Source organism: Podarcis vaucheri (genome assembly GCF_965113315.1).
Source record: "Podarcis vaucheri genome assembly, chromosome: 8".
In the NCBI taxonomy this organism is placed as follows: domain Eukaryota; kingdom Metazoa; phylum Chordata; class Lepidosauria; order Squamata; family Lacertidae; genus Podarcis; species Podarcis vaucheri.
Genome location: NC_138766.1, coordinates 56,581,240 through 56,594,032, shown reverse-complemented (window position 1 = coordinate 56,594,032; position 12,793 = coordinate 56,581,240). Strand labels below are relative to the sequence as shown.

The 12,793-nt window shown below is 39.8% G+C and overlaps 1 long non-coding RNA gene across 1 annotated transcript; it reads right to left on the bottom strand.

The window, feature by feature from the left end:
- Positions 1-4,058: 4,058 nt before the first annotated feature.
- Positions 4,059-12,508, bottom strand: LOC309538509. Its single transcript, XR_014222254.1, has 3 exons — positions 12,413-12,508; positions 11,666-11,813; positions 4,059-6,441 (listed from the first exon to the last, which is right to left on the bottom strand). It is a non-coding gene; the product is annotated as an uncharacterized lncRNA (long non-coding RNA).
- Positions 12,509-12,793: the final 285 nt, after the last annotated feature.

Here is a 12,793-nt window from a genome sequence, read left to right as displayed (position 1 = left end):
CACAGTACACAACAGTATTCAGAAATATTCAGATGATACTATTGTAAGGTATGTACAATATTGTTCTAAAAATGAGAGAACTGCTGTAAATTGATTCCCTAATACTGCAAGTCAATTTAAAGACTTCTCTGAAATGACTTGTAACATCAGGAAGTCCAGTTCTCAGAAGGAAATAAAATAAAATTAGCTTCCCAAATCTCACATGGAAGCAAAAACTAAGTGCTATGAGTGACAAAGAAAAACCCTTTGATGTTTTTTAATGAAATAATAGGTGGGAATAATGCATTGTGACTGAAGTTTAAATTAATGTGAATAAGTTCTAAGTGAATAAGTTCACCTGTTACTCATTCCAGAATTGTATAAACATGGGTCATCTTCAATGAAGTTGTTTGATGCTTGTTATATATTGCCTTCCTATTGTATGTTTTCAGGCACGTATCTTTTTAGTCACTGGATGCCAGCAATTGCAGAGCTTTTAGCAACAAGCAGCCAGTGATTAATATTGAATGTACAGATTGACACTAACGAAATGTTAGTGTTGTACACCAAACTGTGGAACTACAGCTCCTTAATTTTTTAATACACTCAGTCCAACTTGGGGCACATTTGTAAGAAAAGTTTCATTTGACTCTGGCTTGATTTAAGTTATTAGTGTTGTGCTTTCTGACAAGAGATGGCATGCAGTTTCCTGGCTTTGAAATCCCTCCTCTGCACTTCCCCATGTGTTCCCAGCATTTCCTGTTTGCAGCCAGAACTGTGTCTGTCAAGTCTTTGTCAAAATATGTTTGTTCTCCACAACAGCCGAATCCCCAGTGGGCAGTAGCCAGTTATGTGCAGCCAGTAAGTCTCTATGAAGGAAAATACAATGAAGGTTGGACAGGAAATTCAAAAGACACAAACACAGTATGCTTCTGATATTTTCAGCTTTGGGGACTTCTAGGTAGAACCAAGATCCTTGGGGGGAAATGGACAACCAACCATGGTTTTGAAGTATTTACACAGAACTTGACTGATAAATTAATACATAAGTCTACAGAACCTCAGCTTTCATCTGCATGCAGTGTTTTTGAAGAGAAGCAGAGAGATCCTATTTAGATGCCAGACTTAGGTGGATGGCGGAAAGGAAAAATAATTTCTGCAAAAGAGAAGAAGTAAGGTTGCATTGCAGTTTGATGCCTATATTCTGCCCTGACTCAACAGTTCCTTGTTCCATGTGTAGTTTGCCCCTAAATGGCAGCCTTTTCACTTCAGCAATGATACAGGGTGATTAACTCACAAAGGATGCATGGGCAGACCTTGTGTAATGTTTAAGTAAATGAAGAAATGTCAGCTCATGTGTTGTTCTACATGCACATCAAGTGAAGCTTTTCAGAATCACAAATGCATAAAGATGTTTTTTTAAAGGTTAAAATTAGCCATCTAAAAATACAATTGAAATCTCCTAGTTAGTATTATATACCCCCACACACCCAGACAAAGACATTTTTGAGCTGTGACAATTTCAAAGGGCAGTCCTTTGGTTTAGTCTCCTTTGGGTAACAAAGTGTTGGTACCTCTGGGAGATGTGTTTTTCTTACACACATACAGCACACATTAGGCACTCCAGCAGCAAGCAGTAGATCCTTGGAGAGCAACTTGAGCATCACTTTCTCTTATGGCGGAACTGCCAATTCCAGTCAACTACAGCTAGCAACTATTAGTGCCTCTCCCCTCCTTCTCAAAATGCACATTCTGGCTTTCTATTTGTGTATCTTGAAGGCTGAGGCCCTAGCTTTGCAGATGAAGTACCAATTATCCTCAACCATGAAGAAAACTTAATATTATTTTGTTAAGGCTTTGACTGCTCCTTCACAGTAATCAGATAAGTCAAACTCAGAAGAATATACCAGGGAATGAGGAGTGTGTTGTTAGTGCACGTGTACACACACTCTCCCTCTGCCTACAAGGAAATGTCATGAGAAGAAAAGTCAACTCTGAAGAAAAGTCAACTCTGAGGAAGGAAAGTGATAGGAGACAATGGAACTAAGGCATTTCTGAAGTTAGAGAAATTAATTCCAAAAGGTATCAAGAGATATTCAGCCCTTTTGATAAGACTAAAAACTACATTTCAAAAGGCCCAAACTTTTTATTCTTTCTCTGCCAGATTATGATTATGTAATCAAGCTAACAGACCCAGGAAGACTTCTGACAGTGTGATTCAAGATCAAACATGTTCCAGATAATTAGTGAGGCACATATATTATTCTTTTATACTTATAATGTATTTGATGAAGGAAGAAATTAAAAATGGATGAGTGGGGCTTTTGTGGGGGTGATGACACTTTGATCTGTTTTGTATCCAAGTCCAGTTTAAAAGTATTCTATTAACTTTAAGTTCCATTTTGATGTAAAAATACTAATAATATCATTTTTCATTAAAAATATATCTTGAAAGCATAATTGACTTCTCATGGATTTAGAACTTGTGTTAAAGTTCAGGAGCTTTAAGCTTTAAGGATTTAACCATATTTTCATCCCAACATACTTAAAATACACACAGCTCTGTTCTTTTTGTTTTTCATTTTGTAATAGTGTTTGGAATCTGACATTTCAAGAGTAAAGAAAGAAAGCAAAGTTGCTTTACGTTTCGTTACAGGAAAGATTTAAAAAAATTAGAAAAAGTTTTTAAAAATAAATGTGGGAGGAATACACACACACACATATATAAATATATATATAGACTGTGTATTTCAGGGGAGGAAAAGCTATGACCTTCCAGATGTTGTAGGACTCCAACTCTCATCAGTTTTGCAAGCATGACTATTGGTCAAGTATGATGGGCATTGTAGCCTAGCAATACTTGGAGGTCCACAGGTTTCCCATCCCTGGTATATTTGATTCTTTACACTACTGATAATAAATAGCTGAAATTACATTACTAATCTATTTCATTACTTTCTGACCTTCAAGAAAAATACTGTCATTTTATTGCTCCTCCTCCCAAAATTGTATTCTTAGTGACTTGCGATCTTGGCCAAGGGGGATTCTTTCCACAGTATTAGACTGCTAGCAGTTGGTCAATAAACTAGACCCTAGTTATGTAATATCCATGTTAAATCCCAGTGGAGCATTGCTGTAACTGTTTTTACCTCAATGAGGTGTGCAGAGTCAGATATTTTGTTTTGTTTTTTCATGTTCTCACAAATGACTGTTGATATTGGTTCTACCCTACTGCTGAAACCATTGTTTTTTGGCTATAGGAAGGACATTTCCCTAAGGGAAACATGAAGGCTGAAAGTTATAATCAAAGAAATCCTGAAACATGAGAAAGAGAAGTTATATTTGGAAAAGTGGGTGGGTGGGTGGGTGGGTGGGTGGTGGGCCTGTTAAGTTTAGGACTCAATTTTTACTCAAAAGTAGCCATGCACTCCATTGTTAAAATGCAGGTGATCCTGCTAAAGGTTCTTAAGATGCAAAATGTGACTGACAAAAATCCATTTTTGCACCTTACCAACCAAAAACTTTCATAGGAGCATGTATAAAATAAAATGGTGATAATGTATGGCCTGCTTCCTGTGTAACCTTTGTGCTACAGAAGAAAATGATTCCATTTTATAACACATACTTTATGCTAAAGGGAAATATAAAGATTTCAAATTGTTGAAGTTATCTTTGTCTATGGTGATTTAAAGTTCATCCTCTCTTTCGTAACAAGGAAAAAGAAATATTTGCAATATTTAGCTTTGTTCTTTATGCTATTGAAATTAAAAAAAAATGGATTTTAAAAAATGATTGATTTTCAAGTATAATGAATGTGACTTTGGCACAGTCCCAAATTAGAAAAAGATAAAGATAAAGTAGTGTCTACTCTGGAGACATTCTAGGTGTGCAGAAGTATATAAGGTTCTGAATTTAAAGAAAAATATATCTGAGGTATGCAGACATAAATACATAACCTGGTGAATTAAAAGAAAATGCTGTTTTAATGGTATGCAGAAGTCCTAGGTATCCTAGTACATAGTACATCTGGGAATTAAATGTCATTTTTTAAAAAAATGCTTAAAGAATGTTGATAGTACTTGCACCTACAGAAAGGGGATAGGGTGACAAAAGGGTCTAAAGCAGCCTTTCTCAACCTGTGGGTCCCCAGATGTTGTTGAACTACAACTCCCATCACCCCTAGCTAGCAAGGCCAGAGCTCAAGGATGATGGGAGTTGTACTCCAACAACATCTGGGGACTCACAGATTGAGAACCGCTGCTCTAAAGAAACCTGATGTTAGGCAGACTGCATTTATGCACGTGTACAAAGAGGCACCCACCCCTAGCGATGCATGGCTTCCCTCAGCTTTGGCCCTGATAACTACAGGTTAAGTCTTGGCATCTGAGCTGAGGAACATGTGCCCAGGCTTTTTCAGAGCAGATGACAATGCCTAACATAACCCTGGAGTGCAGCAGTGACCCAGACACACAGAGAATGAAGGGCCAAAGGAAGTACCAGCCCCAAACACCATGACTGACCCCCAAATGCTTGATCCTGAAATGCTTGAGAGCCATCCCCAAGCCTGAAGTCCCTGACCCAAAGATATCAGGTCCAACAACGTATTCATCTCCAAGAACCTTTCACTCCATCATCCCAGTGCACCAACACAGGCCACATGCCTGGCATGAGCAGCCACATAGCCGCCCCTTTAACTGCCCCAAAATCCTGTGTAAGCCTGAGAAGTGTAGTCAAGTTCAGAGATCATAAAGGGCTCAGTTGGAAAGAAGTTATTGTTGCAACAAACTGTCTGCTTGTTAGGCTCTGTCCAGGGTCCTGGATAACCTGCTAGTAGTCTCCCATGACTTCATGGCTTGTGTCTTTCCTGCTTGTCCTCTCTTTGTGCTCCAGACTGCTTTCTGGATTTGTACCCTCCTGACCCACCTGTGGTCCTGCTTTGCAAAAACAGAATATGTAGGTTGGGGCTGGGCAAAACTGTGCATAATCCCACTGCACATTTGCACACTTGTTGCCCCTTGGCGCAAATGTGAAGCAGGCTAAAATGAGGCTATCAATCAAAGCAGATTGAGACAATAAATATTTGTATGCCAGTTGGGAGTAGAGGGAAATTGAGATCAAAGGAAATTCATCTGCTCAAGTCTTAAACACCTTACAGAAACATTTTGGAGGGGATTATGGTACATTTTCCATCTCTAGAACTCTTAGTTAAAATACTTCCCTCCTCTATATAGCTAAAACGTGTATGTCTGGAGTGGCAGTCCTTTAGCATTATATACACAGCAGAAGATCTCAAGAGGAGAGGGGAAATGTGGTCTTTATCTCTTCCCCATTCCTGAAACTCACCCCCTCCCCAAGAGACTCTGTTCCAGACTGCCTGGAGCCATGCACAGCCTGACTCCTTTTAGGGCATAGGAATACACTAACATTTTGTTACAGGTCCCACTGGTAGAATTATAATACTGGTCTCCCAGGGACTATGTAGGGGGTGAGATATATTGTTTGCCCTCCACTAGCCTGTAAACAGCACTGAAAATTTTATAAAAATGAAAAACAAAACACAACTTCCAACAGATTTATGTAATGTGGCTGCTACTCATGACTTCAGGATCAGATATCAGGATTATGAAGAAACAAATATGTTCAGAACAGTTAGTCTGTGCCTAGGAGCAGTTATGTGGCATCATTTTTGCTTTGATTGGACCCATCCTCATTAAATTACTAAATGAATGCATAGCATCATAATCCATTATTAGCAAATGAACATAACACAAATACGTTTTAATTAGCTCACCGAAAGATTAGAATATTTTAGTTACAGTGTAATTATTAGAGCTATGAATATGGAAAGGACACTGCAGGGAATTAAAGGGAAACCTTTTGGCAAAACATAAAGATCTAGAGTTCTGAATCTTTAGGGAATTAAGCCCTTTCCTGTTGGAGTTCAATATTATTATTATTTCTTTTTTGTGTAGAAAATATCCAAAGTACCAAGCTGTCATGAGCCCCATAGCAGGCAGAAACTTGGGCTCCAATCATGAGAAAAGGCCAGTCAACTCAGAAGTTTCAGCAGCAAAGGCCTTGTAAAAGCCTGTCCACTAAAAGATCCTTGAACAGAGGTCCCAGAGACTGCACCCACTGAGCTCCTCAAAGGATGAAAACATCCTCACCTGGTGGCGCCTCACTGATCACCATCACAAGTCAGGAGCCAAGAGCAGATGGAGTACCCTTTAAGTTCAGCATTCTCCAAGAGATGTGAGGTCCTTCCTGAGAGGGGTTTCCCAGATCAAGATCTAGAAAAGGCTTCACTTGAACTTCAAGCTTTGTTGGAGCAAGTTGCTTATTTGGCTTTTTCCATGGTCCCGGAGTCCCATCTTTATCTGTAGCTCCTTGAGTTGACCTGGTGTGTCCTGTAGGCTCCTGCTCTAGATCATGATGGAACACCAACACAAAAGGGATCCTCTTCTGGAACACAAAAAGTCACATGCGACCAAGATATTACTTAAATGTTTTAGTAAAGTACAGTTATTTAGTAAAGGTTGGGAAGTATGCAAATATCAAAATTGATTGAAACACGTGGCTATGTTATAATAAGTTGTTTGTAGCTATGAGCTAAGCCTCATTTAAGAATGAGGGAGGGAAGGGGAAAATAGGTAACTGAAACTGGAGGCCATTTTTTATCATGGGGGCTGGGGTTACTACTGGTAGCAGTGGCAACCAACTTTTTTCTCTTTCTCTCCCTCATCATTTTATCCCCACAACATTCCTGTAATATGAGTTAGGCGAAGAGTCCAAGGTCTCCCAATGAGCTTCATGGCTGAGTGGGCATTCATTGATTGATTGATTGATTGATTGATTGATTGAGTTTATATACTGCCCTATACCCAGAGGTCTGCATTGAGTCCCAGACAAGAGTGGGGGCACCAAAAATTTAATGCATCTTTACACCCCACATGATGTTGTTCTGATATAGAAAGTATGGCTTGATTAGATCATAAAAAAGCATGAGAACAGTCCGGCCCTGCCATGAGGCATAGGGAAGCAACCACCTCAGACAGCTGGTTTTCTGTGGGCAGCAAATTGCTAATTGAGTCATGTATTTGTGTTTTTACTGCCAAGGAAGGGGAGAGGTGCTTGTAGAATTTCAAAACTCTCCTTGTTTATTATGCCCTATGACTTAGAATCTAACTCTTTGATGGGTGATTTTATGTTCTGCCTTAGGCTGCAATATGTTGTGGGCTGGCTCTAGCTAAAAGCACTGCTGTGCTTAGAACTGGAAGCAGGAAAACATAGCTATGGCGGAGAAGGACAGAAAGTAGCCAAAAAACAGAGCTGTGGTGCCCAGGAGGCTCTGGTAGTTTGCTTTCCCAACCTAGCATGATTCTCTGTTGAATTTGATTGAAGAACTCCCAGTTAGTGTGTGCATGTATTGAGGGCATTAATTCCTTTCAGAGTAAAAGGATTACTGCTGAAGAAGGTATTCGAATAGTGACTCTAATATAATGTGCTAGACTCTCATAAAATTTACAATACTTGCTGAGTAATTAAACAGCACTGATCGCAGGAATTCTTTAATGAGCAGAGAGAGAAAGAACCATTTCATTTTGCAGCTTCATGGACATTTCTGCTAATAAGAAATTAGGATTCTGTAAACAGGCAGCTGGGTGCTGCCAATAACTGTTTTTAATGGTGAAGCTATTCCACTGCATCGCAGTTACATGAGGAATCTATTTACTTTTCCAATTTCCTCAAAATATTATCTTACATTTTTGCATATTTATGCAGTCAGTTTCTCTGAAAAAGAGTTCTCTTTGCAATGATTATGACAGGCAGCTTCAGCTGAGAATGCAAAGCAGACTCCCTAATAAAGAGCTTGAATACTTTTCTAGCCATCTGTTCTGGAGCAATCTGACTTCACCATGGCCTCATTTCATTGTGTTGTTGCTTAAGGGGACTCCACTGTAAATAATACCCAACAATTATTGAGGTTGTATGCATCTAGAGAAGAGATCAATGTGCTAACACTGTTTATGTTTACAAGTTTAAAGATTGAGGAACTGATATGTTATATTACAGATCTTCAAACCCCAAAATATTGGGGTACAATACTCTCCATTTTGGATTTTAAAAAGCTTCTGTATTGTGAACACAGGTAACAAAACATCAATAAATAGATGTGTGTTTGTATAAAAGCCTGAAAACTATAATCCATTAAACGATTAATCTGGATTACTTGGATTTAAACTGGCTTTTATCTGCACCGTCTGAGTATGGCTTGAACTGGAATTCATTCACAGCAAACATACATGGAGATTTTCACTCTTGAGCAAGCAGGTACATCAATTTTAAGTTAACACACTGCATTTTGGGATGTAGTTTCTATGAGCAAAACATTCTAAGAAATAACTGAGGGTTCATCCCAGTAGCAGCTGTGAAGTCCTGGCTGGGTGCTACGATATCCAACAAGGGAATGCTAGAAACATCATTTGAATTACATATACTTCTCAAGAGGATCTCTCACATTAGCAACAACAAGCCAGCCATACAGTCTTTTTTGCTAAATCTCAGCGTTGTTGTTGTTGCTCATGTAAAAGACTATGTAGAAAAGCCAACAAAATTTCAGTAAGATGCTGTAAGCTTTGCTTCACATTTAAAAAAAAATGATGTTTCATTTCCTTTACCTCTTTTTGGTACTGGACTTTCTCTATAGTGTCATTGGACCCTGCAATGTTTTGCTTTCCCATAGGAACCATCTTATCCTGCATGCTCCAAACAGATCTGTGGAAGTACTTTTAGTAGTCCCCCACAGAAAAAAAGCACAACCCATGTCAATGAAGAGTCCATTTTCAAATTCACAAATCTCAATTGAGCATGAGCTTGCTTGCACAAATATTTGAAGCTGAAAGGGGTCAAATTTGAGGATCACATATATGCTGATCTTATGTGAGAAAAAGAAGCTGCTGTTCTAATGATGACTAAAGCAATATATTGTATTCTGTATTTCTGGGGCTGACAAAACTATGCCCTAACATTTCGGAGAAGAGGAAGCTTAATAAGAGCACTACTTGAACTCTTCAGTATTATCATGACTCAGAAAGGTTGTTTAGAATCAGAGTAGTATGTACCGTCAAATGATGGCAGTTTATTATGTGTGACATGATAAAGTCTTGATCCTTCAAAAGCTTGCATTGTTTGCTCCAGGACTACAATGGCAGATGAATTTGTTTTTGCTTTTCATAACAGCAGATGAAAAGATTTTGTTTCCTACTCTGCTAGTAGCAAAAATAATGGATGTTCTTCAAACTAATGTTCAGATGGAGCAAACACAGGGAACTGATTATTAACTTCTCAGCAGGGAAGATGCTGTTACAATCTAAAGGCTTCCAGATTTCTTTCCTTATGTGATTTGTTATGAGACATATGGTACTCTGCCTTCTTTGTGCCTATTTGTTTGTCAGATTTCAGTGGCACATCCACACTGGGGACTTTTAGGCTTGGTCTAATAATCCAAATGTATTAAGGCCAGTGCTTTTCTTTTCTGGGGGGACACAGGGGGACACATACCCCTAAACATTTTGTGAATCTAAGTTTGGCCTCATTGAGGGGCAGTATTTCAATATGAGTAGGAAATTGAGAGTCCCCCTAAACATTTTTCTAGGAAAAAAAGCATTGATTAAGGCTGATATTTCTAACAACCCATGGTGGCTAAAGCAGATCTTCTAAAACATTCAGGGAGGATTTAAAGAGGTTACTGTATCTTGGGTAAATATTTAATTCAGACCTCGTTGGCTTCATTCAGGTCTACCTTTCCCCAAGTGGGTGATAAATCAGAGCAGGCTTTGGAAGAGAGAGTAATGAAGACCTCTGGAGGAGCAGCGCTGGTCATGTCCAAAGCGGAAGAGCTGTGGCTCAGTGATGGAGCATGCACTTTGCATTCAGACAGTTCCAGGTGTTGCCAGAGAGCTGGAAAAGACTCCCATCTGAATCCCTCCCTATCAGTCAGTGTTGTTGCCAGAGAGCTGCTGCCAATGAGTGTTGATAGTATCATTGATCTACTTTGGTAAATGGCAGCTTTCTATGTTGCTGCATAAGCTAGCGGAGACATTCTAGGATCTGGTCGCAGATCTCTCGTCTGCCTTACTATGATATTAAACACCATAACATATGACTAAAGTAAATAACAATAAATTCATCAAAATACTACAGTTCAGTAAAATCACAATAATTCAGAATACCAGAAAGAGCTGCTGAGCATTCTGGCTGCGGCATCTGTCATCCCATTGATTGCCAGGGTTGATTTGACTATTCTGGCTGGCTAGGCAGGTGTCCACTTCCTCCCTCACCATTCCATGTGTGTCCCTCCCAAAGCTCTGTGCTTGGTGGAAGAGGACGACCACCCCAGATAGGTTGCCTATGTGTGTGAATAAACCAGATATCCTAAAGACACAATAGTCTCCGCTGTCCATCATTCCAAAGAAACCGAACCCTGGATAAGCACCTGGTACCCCTAGAATTTTGCACAACTCGGAGATTGGGGTGGTGTGCAACATTATTATTAACAGTGCTTTTTCTGGGGGGGGGACAGGGGTATGCATACCCCTAAACATTTTGTGAATCTAAAGGGAGAAGAAACTAAAAATTTTAGTTTCTTCTCTAGCATTGTGAATCGTCAGTTCTGTTGAATAGCACAGTGAATTGTCAGTTCCATTGCTACCCCCGATGGTGGCCTCATTTCCTGTCACAGTGTTTCCTGAGTCTCAGGCGGAAGCAAGCGTTTAATGTGTGAAGTAGGAGTTGGAATCTAGCACGGTTATTGGTCAGTTTTGTATTTACCACCTTCAACGGACACCAACAGCAAGCAGAGAAATCGTGAAGATGTTAGTGTACACAACCTCATGCCAGTGTGGATGTTACTGTGAGCTGTCAGCTGTGTAATAGGAGGTAATGCATGTTCCTTGTACTTTTGTCCATTTACTGTATTTATTTTTCCCAATTTGTACTATAAAATGGTGATTTTCTTGAGTCAAAATGAGAGTACCCCGAAACATTTTTTTAGAAAAGAGAAGAAGAAGAAGAGTTTGGATTTGATATCCCGCCTTTCACTCCCTTTAAGGAGTCTCAAAGCGGCTAAAATTCTCCTTTCCCTTCCTCCCCCACAACAAACACTCTGTGAGGTGAGTGGGGCTGAGAGACTTCAAAGCGTGACTAGCCCAAGGTCACCCAGCAGCTGCATGTGGAGGAGCGGAGACGCGAACCCAGTTCCCCAGATTACGAGTCTACTGCACTTAGCCACTACACCACACTGGCTCCACACTGGCACCACACTGATGATGATGATGAAGAAGAAGATGATTGATTAATTGGTCGTAGTGGTCCACTTGAACATACAATAAAATAATTGCCATACCTGATTTGTTGGCAAATGTAAAGGCCAACATAGAAAAAAATATGTATTATTTTTTGTATGTTCATTAAGGCAAAAGTGATGTGCAGTAATTAGTGATGGTTTGTTATTCCCTTCCACCATCGCGTATCTTGCCTCACAGCATTACATGAAAAAAGAAAGACAAACTTTAAAACATACTTTTCATCTTTCCTTCTTTAAACTTTTGGTTATCTATTGGCCCCAGATAGAATCAATGCTTTGGGCAACTTCTGAACAGCATTCAGTTTGTTTGAAGCTTTTTACCTGCCTGGCATATTTTTGGGTCTATCCTCTTGTCTTGTGCTGTCTTCTCACCCATGAAGAACGAACAAAGGAGTCTGCTGTGCTTGGAGGCCCATTGATTCTTGCCCAGAGCATCAATCCAGCGAAAGGACCCACAAGAGATCATGATCTAAAAGGGAGGAGAATAAAACAAAGAACTGAGAAAACATTTTAAAATTATATGGCTTAAGTCTATGATTTCCCTTTCTCATGAAAAATGCAGTACCACTGGAAATAGTACCTTTTTACAAAAGGGAAATAAATATCCCTCAAATAAAAGTGCAGGTTTTTGAATTGTGTTTTGAAACATGGATCAAACTTTTCAAATTGGGTACCCAAAAGGAAACATGTTCAAGGAAATATTTGGCTCCAAGACTCCAGGCAGGAATTTTAGCTGTAATTGATCCCAAAGAAGCAAAACATAAAGGCAGCAGTAAGGAATTATTTACTAATAGCGGAATACAGAATGCAACCAGTTAATTTTTCAGCTTTTCCTGTGAATAGGATTTAAACTAGAGATGGAGAAGGTCTTCTAGGTTTTACTGGACCCCAATTCCCATCAGCCCCAGCCAGCATCACCAATATCCAGGGATAATGGCAGTGAAGTCCAGCCACATCTGGATGGCCACAGATTCCCCACAACTTAAATCAGATCACAGTTTGAAGATGGCTATTGTCAGGGAATTGGAGGCAGAGAAGGAGGAAAAGGGGGAGAGAAGGGGCACTTACAGAGATCCTGTGCCTTTAATCAGCAGTTGCTCTTCCTCGGATGAGGTAGAAGAGAAAGGACTGTTGGGAGACAATGAAACAGGGAGGGGGAGCCATTTCCGGGGCCCAGCCACTCTCGGAGCAGAGGAGGTGGGTCTGCTGGGGGGAAAACCGGAAGGGGCCAGTCGAAGCAACTGACTCATCGTGATGGAGTGTTACTTTTGAACTCTTGTAAATACTTTGAAGCTGTGAATAAATCACTGTACACATGGCTGGATTCCCGGAGTTTCTTATCTCAGCTAGCAGTCTCAGCACATCCCTCACAGCTATGACAAGGAGATACAACAAGGACAATATGTATTAGCCTTTGATTACCAAGGAGTTTGTTTGTTTGTTTGTTTG